Source organism: Rhinolophus sinicus, unplaced genomic scaffold (assembly GCF_036562045.2).
Source record: "Rhinolophus sinicus isolate RSC01 unplaced genomic scaffold, ASM3656204v1 Contig9, whole genome shotgun sequence".
Classification (NCBI taxonomy): domain Eukaryota; kingdom Metazoa; phylum Chordata; class Mammalia; order Chiroptera; family Rhinolophidae; genus Rhinolophus; species Rhinolophus sinicus.
Window position 1 is genome coordinate 59084 of NW_027423808.1, and position 20461 is coordinate 79544.

Here is a 20461-nt window from a genome sequence, read left to right on the forward strand (position 1 = left end):
TTGAATATACTCTCTGTTCCCTTCTCCTTCTGGAATGCCCATTCCTCTTAAGTTGCTTTTCCAGATGGAATTAGAAAGTTATTGAAGGGTTTTTCCTGTTCTTTTCACTCTCAAATCTCTCTTGTCTACCTTCGGTGTCCTTTCCACATTTCTTTCTTCGATGTCAGTGAGTCTTTCCTCTATCAGGTCAACTCTAATCCCTAAGCAGGCTATTTCACTCTTCATTTCTTTTAATGAATTCTTAATCTCCAGAAATACTGTTTGGTTCTTTTTTCAAAATTTCAATCTCTTTTATAGAATGCGCATTTTGTTCTTCGATTGATTCTGAGTTCATTACACTGCCTACCTGTCTGTGTTTTCTTGCATCTCCTTGATGTTTTTCAGAAATGCAATCTTGTATGCTGTGTTATTTAAGTCATATATTTCAATATCTTTTAGTTCATTTTCTGAAAACTATTATTTACTTTCTGGGCTGTCTTGTTACCTTGGTAATTAATGGCAATTAATAAATTGTTATTTCTCTTCTTAGGCATCTATAGCAGTTGGTTCTGCAACATGGTGATAGGAAGCAGTCTTTCTTTTGTTTTCCAGTAGGTGTTGGCAAAATGTTTTGTTTTCTCTTGGACTGCAGCCCTTTATTCTCTCTCATGCTATAGTCTTATATTTCCTCTGCACTCTTTCAGCTTCTCACACAATGGAGGAATTCAGTGGTAGGCGATCTTCTCCTCTGTAGACAGGCTGACTGGATCACAGGGCACTGTGTCCATGGGGGTATGTAGAGAGCTTCTGAGTTTACAAACTCTTCCTGCTCCAGTTTCAGAGACTGTGTATTTCAGCAGCTGTTTACTCCTGTAGGGTACCACCACAATAGGTGGTGTCTGGGTCAGGGTGAGTTGTGAGAGTTGGTACAGATCAATGAGAACAACCAAAGAACAGCCAGTCCTGCACCCAAGCCTCATTCCTTATCACTGGAACTAATTGGGCTGTGAGTCTGTGGCCATGGGCTGCAGCTCTGTAAGAACTGCAAATATTGTGTTCTTTTGATATGAAACACTGGTATTTCCACTTCTAGCACTTGGTGTGTGGGTGTGAGATGAACCTTGGGAGGGTGGACAGTGTTGTCTAGGCTCCACACTTAAGCATTCTGTCCTGTGTTTGGCAGTGAGGACTTAAACCACAGTTTTCACCCGTCTTCCCTCAGTCTTTTCTCTGCTCTGTCATGACCATCAGATACAGCTGTATTATATGATGATTTGTCAGGGGGGACTGTGGGCTATAAGCAGAGCAGTCCAAATCTTCCCTCTCCTGTGCCTGTGGAATACAAGGAGCTGGGACTTCTGAGCTCTGATTTACTCCAGGGCCTGTGTGGCCCGTGTTCGGCACTTCCCAATTCCGTGCCCATCTGTTCAACATATTTGCCCACATTTTGATGATTTCAATTGTACGTCTTTTAAATTTTCCTGTCTGTTGCACAGAGATCCCTTTCTGGAATAATGGTTGTTTAATTTGTTGTGAAATTCCAGCGGAGATTTCAAGAGTGTCACACTACACCACCATTTTTTTAAATTGATTGTTCTTTTCATAATGGAGAAAATAAGACTGAAAAATTTAAAATGGCCTTGGTTTTCTAATTTTACATTGCTGATGCAGATTCACTCTTTGATTTTTCCTAGTGATATTGTCGGTGTACAAGACAAAATTCACATGGTAGAGAAAAAGATTGGTGTATTAATAAATAAAATCATGTTTAGTCTCTATGTAAGAGAAAAGAAAACAAGATATTGTCACCTTTTTAAGGTAAATTTTCACAAAATCTGACAGGAGAAATGTCCTAGGGTAAAGAATACAAAAACGTTAGTCCTCTTAGTCATTGAAGTGCAAAGTTCACTAGAAAAATCTTATAGCATGACCCCATTAAAACATGGGGCTGCTGATACTGAAACTCAAGGAATAAACACACTCCTCAAGACATGCAGCCTTAAGGGTCTGAATCAGGAATTGGAAAATGCACTTGTAACTTTTATGAGGAAACCGACACCTTTTTGTATCTTTTAGTATATCTCATAATCAGTGCTGAATCAATCCAATTGTAATCATGAACCAACATGGAAGCCACAATTTCTAGATAAACAAAAGTACTGGTGCCCGAAATATCCATACTATTTATAAAATCTGAAGGAACACATTAGCTTGAATCCGTATATTTTTTCTTCTGTCTCCTAATTGCCTAAAATGAAATTCAGTTATGACTAGTGTATAGTAGGTATTTAGTTTATAGTTTTGCCTGACAACAATCTGAATAACATTGAGAAAATGTAAAAATAACATAAAGAAATAGAAAGAAGTGCACATAGAAAAACAATCCTATAAAGATCAATATTAATGCCCTCTCTTGTCGACTGGCCATAAATACAAAGTCATTGAGAATTTCACTGAACACTGCTAACTTCTGCAGCAGTCAACTTCATATGTTCTTCAAAAGTCAATGATTTCCACAACGAATGCTGAACCACACATAAGAAAATCCCTCATGTGATTTTTGTCTAAAATTAACAAAACCAATTGCAGGTGCAAACGTGGAAGTCTGTGTTATTCGTAAGAGATGGCTTCAGCTGAGAGCCCACAAGTTTATCATGGGGTTTTAGGGAAATTTATAGGTCAGTCAGACAACCAAGGGCACACAGGAACACCAAATTATTATAGAATTAAGGAAGAGGTTATCAGGGCACTATGACCGTATCAAAATAAACTCAGGGCCACAGGACTGTTAGATGTTATTGATAACTCCCAAAGGTTATTCAGGATCATTACAAAGCACTGAGCAAGAACAGGTCACTCAGGGTCAGCAGGAGATACTCAGGACTCCCACAAAACTCCTAGTAATTCATGGGAGATATTAGGTCCAACAGAGGTATATTTAGAAAAATTTAAGAGCACTCAAAAGAAGCAGACATGGACATCTTCTACTGGACATTCAGGACAATCAACATATGCTTATCCTTCAGCATGATATCTAAAAATTCTGGAAAACCTCACCAACATCCTGACACACTCAGTATCACTATGTACTCCTCAAGAAGAACATGCCAGTATCACAACGACTATGCTAATTAGTGACATTTGTGATAACGCAGCATTTATAGGTTTCACACTGTAGATGAAGGGTCTGACTAGGACAACTGTGGTACACTCAGGACAACTGGATTTTTCTCAGGATAAAGAGCTTTATCAGGACCATTCAGGACACATGAAAGTTAACAGCATGCCCTTCACACCAACAGGGGAAACCTAGAATATTTTTATTTTTCTCATTTCCAGCTAAGGGCAACCCTAAGAATCTGAAAACACTCACGTTACCAGGGAGCTACGTAAATACACCAAAAATTTCCAAACACATCCTGCATGCACACAGAGAAACCAGAGGATGCTAAGGACAACAAAAATGCTTTCAAAATAAGCAAAAGTGTCCCCAGGTCCACAAGAAGGTGTTAGGCATGCCTTGGGTCCCATAAACTAGCAGATTCCCAGAACAACTAGGGGACACTTTAGAAACATAGGTGATCCTGGGATTACAGAACATACTCATAAAATACTATTTTGTGCTGAGGTCAACCAGAGTGCAGTCAAGACCAGAGTGGAATCTTAGGAACACCAACTAAACATTTGAATAAGCCGGGGTACTCAAGCCATGCAGCAAAACTCATGACCAGCAGCAATCGTTCAGGATGACCATGGCACTATTGAAACCATGACGGGGATGATGATGATCATGAAGAGGAGGAGGATGAGGATGAGGAAGACGATGAAGAGGAGGATGAGGATGAGGAGGAAGAGCCTGTCAAAGAAGCACCTGGAAAACGAAAGAAGGAACTGGCCAAACAGAAAGCAGCTCCTAAAGCCAAGAAACAGAAGGTGGAAGGCACAGAACCAACCATATCTTTCAATCTATTTGTTGGAAACCTGAACTTCAACAAATCTGCTCCTGAATTAAAAACTGGTACCAGTGACATTTTTGCTAAAAATGATCTTGCTGTTGTGGATGTCAGAATTGGTGTGTCTAGTAAGTTTGGCTATGTGGATTTTGAATCTGCTGAAGACCTGGAAAAAGTCTTGGAACTCACTGGTTTAAAAGTCTTTGGCAATGAAATTAAACTAGAAAAAGAAAGTGAAAAGAAAGTAAAAAAGATCGAGATGCAAGAACACTTTTGGCTGAAAATCTGCCTTATATAGTTACTCAGGATGAATTAAAGGAAGTGTTTGAAGATGTTATGGAGATCAGATTAGTCAGAAAGAATGGCAAGTGTAAAGGGATTGCTTATATTGAATTTAAGACAGAAGCTGATGCAGAGAAAACGTTGGAAGAAAAGCAGGGAACAGAGATAGATGGGCGATCTATTTCCATGTACTATACTGGAGAGAAAGGTTAAAATCAAGACTACAGAGGTGGAAAGAATAGCATTTGGAGTGGTGAATCAAAATCTCTGGTTTTAAGCAACCTCTCCTACAATGCAACAGAAGAAACACTTCAGGAAGTATTTGAGAGGTCAACTTTTATCAAAGTGCCCCAGAACCAAGATGGCAAATCTAAAGGGTATGCATTTATAGAATTTCCATCATTTGAAGATGCTAAAGAATCTTTACATTCCTGTAATAAAAGAGAAATTGAGGGCAGAGCAATCAGGCTAGAGTTGCAAGGACCTAGGGGATCACCTAATGCAAGAAGCCAGCCATCCAAACCTTTGTTCGTCAAAGGTCTGTCTGAGGAGACTACAGAAGAGACATTAAAGGAGCCACTTAATGTCTTTGTTCGGGCAAGGATAGTCACTGACTGGGAGACTGGATCTTCCAAAGGGTTTGGTTTTGTAGACTTCAATAGTGAGGAAGATGTCAAAGCCGCCAAGGAGGCCATGGAATACGGTGAAATTGATGGAAACAAAGTTACTTTGGACTGGGCCAAGCCTAAGGGTGAAGGTGGCTTTGGAGGTCGTGGCGGAGGCAGAAGTGTATTTGGAGGGTGAGGAGGCTTCCAAGGAGGCAGAGGAGGAGGAGAAGGAGGAGACCACAAGCCACAAGGAAAGAAGACGAAGTTTGAATAGTTTCTTCTATCCCGGTCTTTCCCTCTTCTGTTGGAAAGAAAGGACTTTGGGGTTTTTACTGTTACCTGGTCAATGACAGAGCCTTCTAAGGACATTCCAAGACAACATACAGTCCTGTGGTCTACTTGGAAATTCATATAGATAACATTTCAAGAGAGATACCCTGTTGGTTTTGATTGGATATTCATATAAACTTTTTAAAGAGATGAGTGCTAGACCTAACCCTTAACTGTAAGTTTTGAATTTATATTGTTTCTTCCCATGTACAAAAAATACCCCACATTTTTTCCTACAATTTTTTTTCTGTGTTGGGGGGTTCTAATGGAAAGCAGATTGTTTTATGATTTTGCTTCTGCATTTTGGGACAAAGTAAATGTCCTAAACTGGATATATATATATATAACAAAGTGGTAGAAACAGAACCAGTAGGGTATAACAATGAAATACAAGGCGTGCTCAGGGCCATAATTAGGGTCTCCCTTTAACATGAGGTGGACCTTATGAATCACAAAGCACACAAGAAAACCCAAGTGCACTGTGGGCAATCAGGATTACTTAGGATAAGGAGGCCATGATCAAGATCCTTCATGAGCAATGACAACATAGAAATGGCAGCATGAGAGATACTCTTGAAATCTCCCCTGAAATTTACAACAAATTGAACAGCTATATGACCACAAAGGACTCCCTGTGCAGCATACAGACCAGACTATGAGACATGCAACTGAAATCATCTAAAGGTGGATAAATTGGACAGGCAGGGTAGAAGAGAATGTGGAAGAGTGGAGACATATGACCCCCATGGGTTATAGGACGGACACCGACCAGAGCTCGAAGCTCAGAGCTCCCCGCATTCTGGAGTTCCCAGTCATAGGACAAGGGAGAATTTGCACTGCCAGTGCTCCCTTTATCACCCACAGTCCTGTCCTGTCCTAGGTATATATATATATATATATATATATATATCCCTAAGACCAAAAGCTCATGACAGAGAGCTCAGAGAAAAGACTAAGGAAGAAGGGTGAAATTGGCAGACAAGCCTTCACTGCCAAGCAGAGGATGGAAGGCATAGGCATGGAGCCTAGCCGACTCTTCCCTACCCTGAAAGTTTGTCCCACCCCACCTGTGAGTGCTAGAAGTGGAACAGTAAGAGTGTTAGATCAAAAGAAGAGAAGTCTGTAGTTCTGAGAACTGCGAACAGTAGCCATGGTCTCATAGACCAACTAGTTCTGGTGAAGGGGTGGGAGGCTTATATGCAGGACTGGAAGTGATGGTGGTGGATGCCTTTGCTCAAGCCAACTCTCACAACCCATCCTGCCCTTGCCCCACCCATCTGGACAGATCCCTGTAGGAGTAAACACAGCAACAGAAACACACAGCCTTCATGATTTTGACATCAAAGACAAGAGAAGTAAAGGGTAAATTGAATAAATGGGGCTATATCAAACTAAAGAGCTTCTGCAAAGAAAAAGAAACCATTGACAAAAAAAGAGGCAACCGACTGAATGGGAGATTTTTACAAACAACAATTCAAATATAGGGCTAATATCCAAAACATATAAGGAACTCATACAACTCAACCACAAGAAAGCAAACAGTCTGATTAAAACATGGGCAGAGGACCCAAATAGACAGTCCTCAAGAAAGACATACGAATGGCCAATAGACATATATGAAAATGTTAAACAACACTAATCATCAGAGAAATACAACTAAAAAATACAATGGCATAATACCTCGCACCAGTCAGAATGTCTGCCATCAATAAGACAAACAATAACAAGTGCTAGAGAGGCTAGGGAGAGAAAGGAACACTCATACACTGTTGCTTGGAATGTAGATTGGTTCAGCTGCAAAGGAAAGCAGTGCTGAGTTTCCTGAAAAAATTAAGAACAGAATTACCATATGAATAAGCAATCCCTCTCCTGGGTATCTAACCAAAAATCCTCCAAGTGTTTGTCCCTAAAGATCTGGGTTCTCTGATGTTCATTGCAGTTTTCCTTACAGTGCCCAAGATATGGAAATAACAAAAGTGGCCTTTAATAGATGTTTTGGATAAAGAAGATGTGGTATATATACACAATGGAAACTATTCTGCTGTAAGAAAAGTTGAAATGCTGCCATTTCCACAAATATAGATGGATTCTGAGATTATAATGCTAAGTGAATAAGTCAGACAGAAAAAGTTGAGAACCATATGATTTCCCTGACATGTGGTATATAGAACTGAAAACAGCAAAGGAACAAGAGACCTAAACAAAGAAACAAAAACTCATAGACATAGACAATACTTTAGTTATTACCAGAGTGTAAGCAGAGAGGGGAATAGTAGTGAGGGTAAAAGGGATCAAAGATATGGTGATGGAAGGAGAACTGACTCTGGGTGGTGAACACACAATGTGATGTACAGATGATATAACAGAAATTGGACACTTGAAACCTGTGTAACTTTAATAAAATTTGTCATCCCAATAAATTGTAATTAAAATAATAAAATAAAATAAGACCTCTCAGCGGCTTTTTTAGATAAGCAGGGATAGAGATGGACACCAGATATCCCTCAGGATAACTGAGTACCACCCAGGACACCCAGGATGTTCTGAAACCTAGAAACACACAACCAGCTCCAGTAGTGGGCACTCAAGATCACCCAGCGATATTCTGGAGATTCAGGACTATTAGTGATCTTTCAAACCCACATGAGCATTATCAGATCAATGAGAACATGGCTTTGACATATTGTCAGCTCTCAAAAACACAGGGGCAATATAAAAATATCCAGGGACTCTCTTTATTACCAGTGAGATATCAGGAAAACAAAAATAAACTAAGGGTGACCAAAGCTTATTCAGAAATACAAAGGCATTTAGAAACAAAAGGAGGCAATAAGGACCCCCAAAAGTCACGCAGGATACCAGGGAAATATTGGTACATGCAAGGTAGTTTCAGTATTACACGTGCACTCATGCCATCTTGAAACAGGGAAGGACCATCAGGATGTACTCAATGTCCAAAATTCTCTCAGGAATTTGGAGGCAATATTAAAATACACTGGTGGTACATTAAATGGCTTTCAAAGTCAACTTTATTCTATGAAAATTAACTAATAAACAATGAGTTCAGGACTACCAAAAGTTATCCAAATGTTAGAGTACACTGGAAATGGAGAAAACATTCAAGTATGAAAGTGGGCATTCAGGATGATCAGAGTACACTGAGGGTGACAAGAAGACAACTAGGATAAAACCAGGGGGCACTCAGAACTACTAGAGGTTTGTCAAGATTCCCTGGGTATTTGGTACAATGAAGTGGAACTCAGGATCTCCTGAGTACTCACAGACTTGAAGGAGATCAGAACCAGTATGAATGCTCACAAAACTAGGGTCTACTCAGAAGCAGTACAGGACACTAGGAACACTAAAGAATGCTCAGGATCACAGGAGGCACAGAGGACCTCTGTAAAATTTTGAAGAAAACCACACATTATCAGGACTTCCAGAATTGGCCTAACTAGATAGGGTTGCTCAGCAAAGCAGGGTCCCTCAGTACAACCAGGGATCTAAGAGGACCACAGGGACCTACATGCAAAACCAGGCGAATGCTCAATGACACCTCATTCATGCCAGTAAATATTGGATCTGTCAGGTTCTAAAGGCTCACCTAGAGCTCCTTGGTGGCTACTGAAACCACATAAGGGCATTAAGCCAACCAGCAGCCTATCAGCATTACTGGAAGACTTCCAGGAAAAGCAGGGAAGTCCCAGGTTACCTAGAGTAGGTCATAAAAAGCAGTATGTTCAAAAGCAACATGATGACATAGGACCACCAATCAAAAAGAAGCCCTGGGGACACGGGACCCAGCCCTTCCTGGCTTAGGACCACCTACCGAGCTTCCCCCATATCTCCTGCTTCTTGGCCAAGCTTCTGCCCTAGGTCCACTACAAGAACCCCTCACATTGTGCAGTCCTGCCCTCTCCAAGGACCAGACTGCAGAAAGTTCACTGAAGCTGGCATCATGATGTTTTCCTGGACATGTGTGACAGCTGCTGGGATACTGGGTGCTAGGCCAGAATTCCCACTACCAAATCACAATTTTGGAGTACTTGTCGCATTGATCCACAGGGAGCTCTCAGGGAATAGCCCAATGACTTCCCTGGTATAGGCATATCTGAGGACCAAGCTGCGGACACTGGTAGGACTTTACCTGTAGAGGGCTGTGGACTTAATATTTGCACCTCCTGTATTCAAGTGGAAATAAGCCTCTCATTCTGTCTGCCTTTCTCTCTCTCTCTCTCTCTCTCTCTCTCTCTCTCTCTCTCTTTTGCTCTCGCTCTCGCTTTCGCTCTCTCTCCCCCCTTGTTCAACTCTTGCTCCCTCTTCCCTGCTCCCTGTCCTTATTTCACTCTCTTTCTGCCTCCCTGTCTTTGTATCACTCACTCCTCATGTTCTCAAACTCAGGTTTTCTGTGAGGTCTAGCAAGGCTGAGGTTTTTCAAATAAAGCACATACTAGAGTGTCTTGGGTACCCACCTCTCAATTTCCCTAAAAGAAACTGAGTCTCTGTGTGGTTACACCTTTGTTAGCTCCTTCTCACATTGTTCATGCCAGGATACCTGGCTTCCTTTCAACAACAGATTCTATGAGCCCTGACAAACGTCCCTCCAGCTGGGCCATGTCACTTCACAAATCTTAGAGACTCGGGCTAGCGTTACACTGACACAATTGCCTCCTTGTCTTGGTGAACACTGAGACCATTGCTTCGAAGAGTGGAAGGGATGAGCTGTGCTGCTTACTGGTCAGCAGCTCTGAAAGATACACACCTTCCCTGTTATGGTCAGAGTTGATGGAATTGTTCCACAACACAAACTCTAGGGCAAGTGGTTCCTGCTGTTTTGCAGCATGCACAGCAGAATGCTCCCCAGCCAACCCCATCTTTCCAGTCCTGTTGACCATGACAGAGAACAAACTGAGGAGGATGTTTCCATAAGACTCACCTGACAATGTTGTGACTGAAGAAATGAATATTGTCCTCTGTAATAAACATCTCCAACATCTCCCCAAGGCATTTTTGTCTTACACATGTAACCTCATGGGAAAGGTTCCTTATTCGCCTGACAATAACGTAAACAAATGTGTATGATATGGGGTTTCTTTCACTCTTGCGTATTCTGATTGGGACCATTTGGTGTAAGTGTTTACAGGGCCTGTCTGCCAACACAGGTGTTTTATTCTCTTTGTTCAATCCCAAGAGGCATGCAAAGACACTGCCCATATATTGCACTGCATCAGTGACACTGTTGGTCAGAGCTCTGCTGTCCGTAGTTCACAATAGCCAAAAGTTGAGATTTTTTTTATGAGAGGTATCACATTTCAGTGTACGCATACACATACATACATGAACATGCATGCCATAGATGTCCATATGCATATATCATATCATGTCATATATATATATACATATATATATATATATATATATATATATATATATATATATATATATATATATGCTATTCTTATATTCATACATATATGTTGTTCACATGCTTACATGCAGGGTTACATATGGACATATAGGTATTATTTTCTAAGACAGTGGCTATGTTATGTGCCAACATGTTTTGTAACTCTGTATCTAACAGCTCATGCCACTGTGAAGGCTGACAAATTCCATTTCTCCTCCCATTTGATTTTCAGGATATGATGGGAAAACTGGGATTGCTCTGGAGAGGGAGGAACAGTGAATGGGACCATGATGGAGATGTAGGGCCTGGCAAGGATAACGGTGGGAGCCTGGCACATATACAGCAGAAGTCTCCTCCTGACATGTTCCCCTTGACAAATTCAGCCTCAGAAATTCACATAGTGATCTTTCACATTTGTTCTCTCAGCGAATCCATTTGGAAACATAAAATAGATTTGTGCAGAAATTTCTTTGTGTCCACCTCTCTCTTAATTCAGACACATAGTCCTTCCACTGACCCTGCTGATCTTTTTGGCTAGGTCTTTACACCCTATTTTTTAATGTACACACTCCAGTCCTGAACTCTTCCTTATTTCGTATCACACACTTCTATGGTGTCCAGCAGGATCCACTGAGTCAGCAAAGAAACATGTCACATGAGCCAACATAGCGGACTTCCCTTTCCACCTGCTCTAACTTGACTGCCAAAACCTCAACAAACCAATAACCTAGTTCCACAGTGGGAACCCTCCCTACCCTAGGGACCACACTTTTGCATCCCTTTGCAGAAAGCAGCATTCGCCTACCTCTTGTAAGAAGGTTTGCTGCCAGTCAATGCTCTCGTGCATCTAATAAACTAGAGGATACACTCTGGCTTCTGTCTTTGTATCTGTTTTGACCCTGCCAATACCTATAGTGCTTTTGTAGCTTTCATATTATGCCATTTACTTCAAGATGAAAACTGCCTCGTTTAGCGGATATCCAAGAGTTTCATTTCGCAGAGTCGTGAATCCTCCATGACACTTGATACCCAACAAATTCCCTTGGGCTGTGACAGAAGGATAAAACATGCCACACAGGAATGGGCATGGGATAGGCAGAAACAGATAGACATCAGTAAGTGGATACGGATATTGGGCCCAGTAGGGGTGGAAGATGTGGAACACAGAGGGTAATGATTATGGTCAGTGAAAACAGCAATAAACTCACATGCACAAAGCGAGATGAAGTGGTACAACTATCCAAAAGGTGCATCAATAGGAAGACTAACATGGAGACAGTGGCCACCCTCCACAAGTCACCCCCTTTGGAGAAATGAAGCCGGACTACTCACGCACGCTCCTGCTTCCAGGAAGAGCCTGCTACCTGAAAGGTCTAGGAACAATGTGGTTGAGACACCATGCCCTGAAAATCAAAATAAGATGCCATTACTTAACTGTCCTGATGAACAGCCTTGCACATCTGTGCAACATTGGATCTTTCAATGTGTGTGCCTTTTATTTGGAACGACATCTAGGAATTACATCCCATAAGAAGTTATTTAACTGCTTTCACAGGGTTCCAGCTCTGCCCAGATGTTTTCCCCAGGCACAATGCCAACAGGCCATGTTCTCAGGGCAATGAGAAAAGCCCAATAAAGGTACGCACGTCTACCTATGGCAATGACTGAGGCTTCCTACACTTCCTGAACCATGAATGAAAGTGCTTCCATCCTCTACCAACCATCATCTGAGGCCATGATGAATCTGCACCCAATGCTGGTGTGTATGAGCCATTGTCTCCTGAGGAGAGGATTGCGGATGACCCTCTGGCCTCATAGAGCCACATCTTTACCCTGCATGTGTCCTTCCCAATCATGGAGACCAGAGAGGGAAGGCTGTTAAAGAACATCTATGGGGCTCATACTGGGGACCACCGTGGCCTGCTCTGGTGCCAACACAACCCAATCCTAGGGTCACTGGAAAACCTTTCCCTTTTGCCAGCAGGTAAATTTTAGGGACTCAATGCGAGAGCTGCCAGAAGTAACTAGCATAAAATTTGGTGCTGCAAAGACCGGTTTCTATTCCCTCCGTGTGGACTTCAAGCAAAGCAGGCCAATCCTTCCTGTCCAGAGCCAAGGCCTCCCGGCACCTTCCACTTGTACGTGATGGGTCATACACCCTCTGATGCCATACCCTGACAGTCAGATTGTCATATACAGTTCTCCTTGCAGAGTAGCACAGGGACTGGTGAATGTGTCTCTCAAAGCCTCCCACCTCTGGATAGGCTGTTGGGCAGTGAGTCATTATGTGTGCTCAAGCTAACCAGACACCATGAGGGACATCAGACAGTACATCAGGGATGTAGAGGCTCACGCAGGATCCAGTTTATACTCAACAGTGGGGAGAGACTTGTAAGGCACACAGTGAAATCCTCCGAGTCCAACAGCAGCAGTAAGGCCCTATCCGCCCACATGGATTACAAGGCTTTCTTCACCACCCCTATCCACTCTGGAAGGAGTAAGCTAGGTGCTCGCCACCAAACCCCTCCTTTTTGCATGCCCTTCCCTCAAAGGCATGCAAGTCCTGCTCTGTCTAATCCAGGGCTTTGGCCCTCCTGTGGCCTGATACACCATACAGTGGAAGGGACCCACCATAAATCAAAGGGTCCTGTGGAGAAGAAATTACCTCAGCATGGCTACCGTTCAGCCCAAGAGATCCTCACTGCAATGTCTGCTGATGTCAGCTGTCCTCATCTGGGTTACCACTCACACTAATTGGCGGTACCCTCCGGAAGTTCCTGGACAAGGGCAAAAGTCCATGATATAGAATGAGTAATGCCACCCCCTACATCCAGATCACTGGGGGAAGAAACACTCATGGGATAGAGCCTGGCAGAAGCACTTCAGCCCACTCCACTCTCCTTAACTTTGTCCCTTTGTGTTTTGCATGCACAGATGGGACCCCGGACACACAAAAGATTTCACATGAGGCTATCCCTTCAGCAGGGAAGTGACCTGTCCTTGGCACACCTCCCATTCCCCAGTTACCAAAGTGAGCAGACCAGCAGTATCACTACTGCCTGGACTCACGAAACTCTCTCTTTCCCTGTCCTTAGTCCCTACCTCCAGGAGAACAGCGAGGACCTGGCAGCGTGGTTCATGAGTAAAACCACAACTCACAGCTGCAATTCCCGCACACTACCTTAAACACCACTCCCTGTAGCAGAGGTCCGGAGTGCCAGTAATCTTCAACATTCCCATCTGCACTCTGAAGGTTGTTTATTTCTAACTCAAAAAATCACCTGTGTTGTGTTGTGTTAGTGTGTGCCCGATATCCAAGAGAAAGATTATATGTAAAGCTGCCTGAGCCACAGGGACTGGAAAATGCAGGGGCATAGGCTACATTTAGGCCCCACTCACCGGGACTGTGCCCTGTGCCTGGCACCTTCCCGCAGGACAAGGCTTCATCCATTTCAGCAGCCTGTGTTTTCTTCCCTTCTGACAGCAACCCCACAGACTGTATCCTGTAAGAAAGAACCACAGCCTCTCAGTAATCATGCTTCCTGCTGTACTGTATTCTCCACCTCCAAAAGCCTGCCTCTGCCCCCAATACAGTGCATTCCACAGGCTGCAGATCCTACCCCACCACAGGAAGTGGTCTGCTCATTACACCCACGTGGCCCCTCATACAGAAAACACAGAGACTGCAGTGCTGCTCAGCTGCTTTATATCTCTTTCAGTGTCACTCTAATTATCTGGTGCAGACACTGAATCTTCCAGAGGAGATCCATTCCTCATGTCTGTGCTGTGCAAAAGAACAGTGGGGACACATTGTGCCATCTCTCCCATCTGCAGATGTTCCTAGCTCTTGTTCAACTTGGCCAAATTTCATGCTTTGCCCTCTGCCTCTTAGGATCTGTAATGCGCCTAACACATACACAGGACAAGCAGGCACACACACACACACACACACACACACACACACACACACACGAGTAAACCTATGGAGGTTGATGTGCGACCACGTGACTGCCCAACCAATTGGGTCAGTGGCAGAGGGCCTTGCCCCCTTGCCCCCTTACAATTCCATTACATTCCATCCCTAGGGTTTTAAATAGAGAGATGCAGATATCTTGTTGCCATTGCCAGGATCACACATTTCACCATGGGGGGCCTCATTGAATGAGTGAAAATTCAGAGGGGCTTGCATTATCCACATTCTAAAGGGACAGGGCAAAAGAGCCAAGGTCTCTGTCTCAATGGCACAGACGGGTACCCAGGGGAAAATGCTGAATGAGTTGCAGGAGGCCAGATGGAAGGCTCCATAGCACCATGGTGGCTATTTGGGAACTGCAGTCAAGACCATTCGTTCCCCCTCGGTGTCCTGGGACATTCGCATGAAAGTTCAGGTGGGTTGAGCTCTCTAGCTTCCAGGTACCCGCTGTGCATTGAGGTCCCTCAGGCACCTTGGCAAGCCTCTCCCCCACTCCCAGGGGGAACTCAGATGGCTCCTATTCTCTGAACCTCTGTTTACCCTTTTCTTTCTGCAAGAGATTCCCCATTGCCTCACACCATACAGCCCATGGGCTCCTCACCAACACAGCTTCCTTTCAGCCCTCTCTTCTGTAATCTGCATCCCCTGGGTAGCTCTGCATGGGACCCTACCACATGTCCTTGCTGATACTCTTGGACTGAGGAAACAGTACAGGCAGCTCTGGAAAGGGCCTATACCCCGTCTATGCACCTGCAGTCTCCGTCAACATCTTTCTGACCATGGCCAGAGGGCTTGTACCTCAGTTATCCTGCTGGATCCTGGGAGGTTGTGGTCAGACAACCAGTTAAAGAAGTTAAGGCCTGCGATATTGTACCTATGACTGCTGCATCCACGTCCATATTCCCAGAAACACCATACTGGAGTGGAACAAGATGCCCTATACCCTGGGAGCAGAGGGGAGGAACACGAGGGACACACTGGCCCAGCACCCATGCCTTGCCTAATTTGCCCAGCCTGCTCCAGTCATGATCACCACCATTTTCCTGAAAAGTTAATGTGATACTCCTTGATGATCACTTCATTGTGGAAGTAGGGGTTTCTCCGAAAGAGAAACTTCAACTGACTGATACCTGGGTAGCTCAATTACTGCACCTGTCACATGGAAGAGTTTGAGAAAAGGGACATGTCTTCTAGCTTGCTGAGGTAGCATGGTGGCAGGACTAGAGCCCCTTCTCTGAATCACTTCACCCCAACCAAGTGCTTCTAGCCCTGCTCCAGGCACATCATCTCACTTCCAAACTGGTCATGTAACTAAGCATGTCTTCATCTTGGCCACGGATCAAGGCTGACAAGTGTGGTTGGTTCAGAATCGGAGCTCTGATCTAGGAGTCTTCATGCTTTCGAAGGTAGAACCTAAAGCAGACGAGCCAGTCTGGGATAGAGGAGGTACTGCAGTGGCACGTGGCAGGATGCTAGGCATTGCCACCCACCCAATCCCTCTTCCCCTGCCATTCATCTCATGTGCCCACGACTGTGGTATCCCAGGGTGCAGGTTTATCTGACACTGCCTGTGATGACATGAGGAGGGCCTGCTTGCTGACTTACCCCTGTTCTGCAGCTCACTTATGTGTGCACACATACAAAAACCACTGCTTATGATGTTTCTCTCCTGTCTGAAGGTTCCCTGAGGAGGGTGTGTTTGTTCCCATGAAGCTGTGTCCACACACAGCTTCTCGAGATACCTGCATGTGGAAGGGAGGTCTGCTGTACTCATACCTTGCCCTGGGATTGTGTTTGTGTGTGTGAAAGGAGTTGGCGGTGGAGATTTGCGTGGACGCTTTGGGGTAGCAGTGCTGTAGTCCGCGCCTGAGCTTATCTAGAGGAGTGGTGTTTTGGGAAGAAGAACAGCATCATACCGCTTAAACCCCCACATGCAACAACACCTGTGCTTTGGCACTTGACTGTGGAACAGCTACCCGCACACAGAGTGCCTGGGAGGAGTGCGTGGGCTCCATTTCTGCTGGGATTGCCCAGGACACTGTATCCTTGAAATGCCTGCAGTGTGTCAGGTAGCCCCAATACACGTTGCCCGGGCACACTCCCTGAGGCCAAGGAAGTGTGCTCGGGCAACCTCTGTGTCGAAAGGATTGGCCCATAATTTCTGCTCAGACGCCTGAGGACTCTCCTGGTCCTCCTACACCTGACCCCAAGACGTGCCATTGGGGCACTCAGGCCCTTCCCTCAGCCCTTACCGGGCTTCCACCTGCCCCTTGTCTTTTCTGCCTGCCATGGCTGTCTTCCGTTCAGCAGCAAACCCCAGGAGTCACCCGTAAGGATACGGCTTTGGCCCAGAAGCCATGGATGCACTGGATGATGTTCCTTCTACGCTCCAGATGCGGCTGCCTGCTCTGACAGATCTTGCGCCTCAGCCGATAGTAGGCGCTACTGTGCCGGGCCTTCTCAACACTCAGCTGTAACTGAAGGGCCTGCAGCAGCTCCAGTGGGTCTGCGGGCTGCACCCAGAACGCCGGCGTGGTGCCGGCAGGGCTGGCCCAGGCTTCTCCTTCCACACCGGGGCCTGTGACTCCTCCTCACTCCCAACACACTGTACCTCGTTCTGTCCGTCCCCATGACCCCGATTTCCTCCACTTGCCGGACCTCCGAATCATCGTCCACAGACTCCTGGGCCACCACTTCCTCTTCTGTCACGACCTCTACCACATGTGCAACGTCCTTTACAAGCAGCACTGCCTCATGTGGCCACGCGCGGGCCCCTCCTTCCTGCTCAAACGCCACGCTGAGGATGGAGGCCTCTGCCACCCTCGCACCTGCGGCGGCCTGCAGGGTCTCCGGGAGCCCCGCTGGGCCGGGACACTCTCGGGCCGCTGCCTGTTGAAGGCACGGTTCCGCAGCTAATTCATCCGAGGACTCGCAGACCGCCAGACCTGCCCCCTTCCCAGCCTCACTCGCCATGGGGCCCTGCTCTAAGCTGTGCAGTGGAGAAGGCATGGAAGGAGGACGCTCCTGTCTTCAGAGCCTACCAGGCCGCCAGAAGCCTCGGGCTCTAGGGTGGGGCTTCTGGGTTTGGCTACGTGTCTCAGGCAAGTAGTGCGCATGTGCTGAGGGCCCGCCCGGCCCCCCACTCAATCCACTGGAAGGATGCCACAGCCCCGCTCAGTCAGCTGCCCCCGCGTCCACCAATCAGAAAGAGAACCTGGCAACTCCAGACTCAGGCCCTGCCTGGCTAAGGACCGCCCTTCAGTTCCCCCATCCAGCCTGCTTCTTGGTCAAGCTTCTTCCTCAGGCCCACCACATGCACCTTGGCAAATGGCCCTTGTGTCCTCTCCAATCACCAGCCTGTAGAAAGTTCAGTGAAGCTGGCATCTCAGCGTTTTCCTGGACGTGGGTGCCACCTGCTGGGACCCTGGGTGCTGGGCCGGGCTTCCCACTACCAAATCATAGTCTTGTAGCTCTTGTCCAACTCTTCCACAAGGAGCTCCCAGGAAATAGCCCATAGTATATGTGACATGGCCAACACAGGATATCCCTGTAGTTGGCATGTCTGAGAACCAAGCTGCAGACACTGGCAAAGATTCTACAAATAGGGGCCTGTGATCTTAATATTTGCAGAGTTGACCTCCTGTACTCAAGGGGAAATAAGCGACTCATTAAAGGGCTCATTCTGTAGGCCTGTTCCTTTCTCTGTCTTGCCCTCCCTCTTTCCCTTGCTCCCTTACTCTTTCCCTGCCTCCCTTCCTTCCTCCTCTCTCTTCCACTGTCTGTCCTTTCTGTCATTCTCTCCTTATGTCCTTCACTGTGTGATTCCCCGTCTTTGTTTCTCTCACTCTCCCATGTTCTCTAACCTTGGGTTTTCTGTGAGGTCCAGCAAGGTGGAGGTTTTCCAAATAGAACTCATACTAGAGTGTCTTTGGCACCCACTACTCAATTGCCCTAAAATAATCTTTTTTCTACTTTTTATTAGTTTCAGGTGCACAAAACAATGTAATACTTAGACATTTATCATTTATATCCCTCAGACAATGACAACCCCCCGTGCCCCCCGTCCACTACCCCTTTGATATCACACACAGTCATTACATTTCCACTATTCTTAGTTCTAATGTTGTACTCCACTTTTTGTAACTATGTATGGTATGTGTCTCCATGTAGTTGTATAATCTTTAATTACTTTATTCAGTGTCTTATAATGTTCTGAATACAGATCTTTTACCACTTTGGTTAAATTTATTCTCAGGTATTTTATAGTCTTTGAAGCAATTGTAAATGGGATTGTTTTCCTACTCCTTCCGATATTTTCTTATTGCTATATACATATGCAACTGATTTCTGAATATTAATTTTGTATGGAGGATTCTTTAGGTTTCTCTATATGTAGTATCATGTAATCTGCATATAATGGCAATTTGACTTCCTCTTTACCGATTTGGATTTCTTTTTCTTGTCTGATTGCTGTGGCTAGAACTTCCAGCACTATGTTGAATAGAAGTAGAGGAAGTGGGCAAACTTGCCTTTTTCATGATCTTGAGGGGAACAGTTTTAGCTTTTCCCCATTGAGTGTGATGTTAGCAATGAGTTTATTATATATGGCCTTTATTATGTAGAGATATGGTAGCTGGATTCCCAGTTTCTTAAGGATTTTTATCAAAAATGTTTGCTGGATTTTCAATGTTTTTTTCTGCATCTATTGATATGATCATATGATTTTTATTTTTCATTTTGTTAATGTGGTGTATTACATAAATTGATTTGTGGATGGTGCACCACCCTTACATACCAGGCATGAGTCCCACGTGATCATGGTGTATGATCTTTTTAATGTACTGCTGAATTCTATTCACTAATATTTTGTTGAGAATTTTTGTAAGTATGTTCATTAGCGATATCAACCTGTACTTTTTTAGGGTTTTTTCGTAGTGTCTTTGACCGATTTTGGGATCATGTGATAGTGGCCTTGTAAAAAGTATTTGGAAGACTCCCTCCTTCTAGACTTTTTGGAATAACTTGAGGAGAATAGGTGATAATTATTTTTTAAATGTTTTGTAAAACTCACCTGTACAGCCATATGGTCCAGGGCTTTTGTTTGTTGGGAGATTGCTGATTAATGATTCAATTTCCCTGTGGTAATCAGTCTATTCCACTTTTCCGTTTCTTCTTGAGTTAGCCTTGAAAAGTTGTATGCTTCTTCCAAAACCTTCCCAAAAGCAAAAGTCCGGGACCAGATTGCTTCACTAGTGAATTCTACCAAACCTTCAAAGAGGATCTAATACCAAACCTGCTCAAACTCTTCCAAAAAATTGAAGAAGAGACAGTACTCCCTAACTCATTGTATGAGGCCAACATTACCCTGATACCAAAACCTGGTAAGGATAGCACAAAAACAGAAAACTACAGACAAATATCCCTGATAAATACCGATGCAAAAATCATAAATAAAATTCTAGCAAATAGAATACAACAATGCATTAAAAAGATTATTCATCATGACCAAGGGGGTTCATCCCCAGGGCACAAGGATGGTTCAACATCCGCAAATCCATCAATGTGACACATCACATAAACAAAATAAAGGACAAAAATCATATGATTATATCAATTGATGCAGAAAAAGCATTTGACAAGATACAACATCAATTTATGATTAAAACACTTAATAAAATAGGTCTAGAAGGAAAATACCTTAACATAATAAAGGCCATATATGACAAGCCCTCTGCTAATCTCATAATTAATGGAGAAAAACTGAAGCCCTTTGCTCTACGTTCAGGAACACGACAGGGCTGTCCCCTACCACCACTGCTTTTCAACAGTGTTGGAAGTCCTTGCCAGAGCAATCAGGCAAGATAAAGAAATAAAAGGCATCCAAGTTGGGAATGAAGAACTTAATTTATCACTCTTTGCAGATGACATG

General features: G+C 44.4%; 1 pseudogene; it reads left to right on the forward strand.

The window, feature by feature from the left end:
• Nucleotides 1-3747: 3747 nt before the first annotated feature.
• LOC109449570 (nucleolin) lies at nucleotides 3748-5350 on the forward strand (annotated as a pseudogene).
• Nucleotides 5351-20461: the final 15111 nt, after the last annotated feature.